Source organism: Aptenodytes forsteri, unplaced genomic scaffold (assembly GCF_000699145.1).
Source record: "Aptenodytes forsteri isolate BGI_AS27 unplaced genomic scaffold, ASM69914v1 Scaffold50, whole genome shotgun sequence".
In the NCBI taxonomy this organism is placed as follows: domain Eukaryota; kingdom Metazoa; phylum Chordata; class Aves; order Sphenisciformes; family Spheniscidae; genus Aptenodytes; species Aptenodytes forsteri.
The window spans coordinates 1,442,067-1,443,427 of NW_008795126.1; positions in this window are offsets into that span (position 1 = coordinate 1,442,067).

A 1,361-nucleotide genomic window follows, 5' to 3' on the forward strand; every position below is an offset into this window, starting at 1 on the left:
CACTGCTGTCCCCCGGGACTGAGCACCGAGGGGCAGCACAGGGAGGCCGGATCCTTCCCAAAACCCACCCGTCGGGTTTTCAGCATCTCTCTCTATTTAAGTGTAGACAAACCCGCCCGATTGGTTATTATTTAGCCCGACAATATACCTTCCCCGCGGCTTCTAGTACCCGTGCAAGAAAATAACGGTTTCCTCCTTGATTTGGGCAATTCCGTTTTAACTTCTCTCACCTCTCCGTGCAGACGGATTTTGTGTGATAGCCCGAAACGGGGGGCCGGTGGCCCTCGCCTGCCTGACGCTAAAAATGCCCCCCTCCGCTAGCACGGGCACACCGGTGAGATTTCGACGGGGTTTGGGTTTAAAGTTGGGAAGAAAACAACGAAAAAAGTTCAATAAGCCTGGAAATAAGGTTAAGCCCCGGGGAAGCCCCTCGTCCTCCCCGTTTGGAGGGGAATCCCCGGCCCGGCTCGGCCCGGCCGGCCTTTTCGGTCCGGGAGACGTCGGGGGCTGGAGGCGATTCCCGACCCCAAAAAGTTCGGCGGATCGAAATGTTTCTCCGGCACCGCCGTCCCCATTTTACCGCCAACCCGCCGCAGTTTGGGGCTAGAAAAGCTGGAAATGGCTCCTCATTTTGTCTGCGTGCCCCACTGCTCTGCCAAGGAGCTGGGAGACGGGAGCATCCCTTCCCCAGGGTCCTGTTTGGTTTGGGGGCATCCCCGGCACCGGGCCCCGTCACTAGAGGAGCCCCCCAGGGAAGAAAACTTGTCCGAGAAAGCATGGATGGCTCAGCAACGCCAGCTTGGATTTACATCTGGATTTACACCTGGATTTACACTTCGGGCCGCCTCTAAAGGGCGAACTTGTTTGCTGAGGGAGGGATGGCCGGGAGCATCACTCGCCGGGTGCCAGCTCCGCTCCGGCTCAGCCCCGCTGTTTCTCTCGGTACCCGGGTCCTCGGGTCTGAATCCCAGCCAGCCGAAAAGCATCCCTCCGGGAAAGTATTCTAGCTATCCGTCCCCGAGCAGGGATATAAATACCCGGAGATATTCTGAAGATCTCTGTGGGAAGCGATTGTGTCTCAGCGGTAGCGCTCGGAGCTTACTATCGCTGGAACCGATTGGTATTGCAGGGACTGGGTCCTGCCAGAAAACTCCTAAAAAATCCTGAGCTGAAGAGGGCTGTAAATTCCTGTGCTGCAATATTTCATCGAAGGACGTCATGGAAAATGTGGGCTTTTGGGGGTGGGGGCAGTCTCGGGACGGGCAGAGGGGGGAAAGAAGAGACAAAAGGGGGGAAAAGTGTAAGATTTTTCTTTTTTTTTTTTTTTTTCCCCCCCTTTCTGACCACAGCCTGACCTTCTG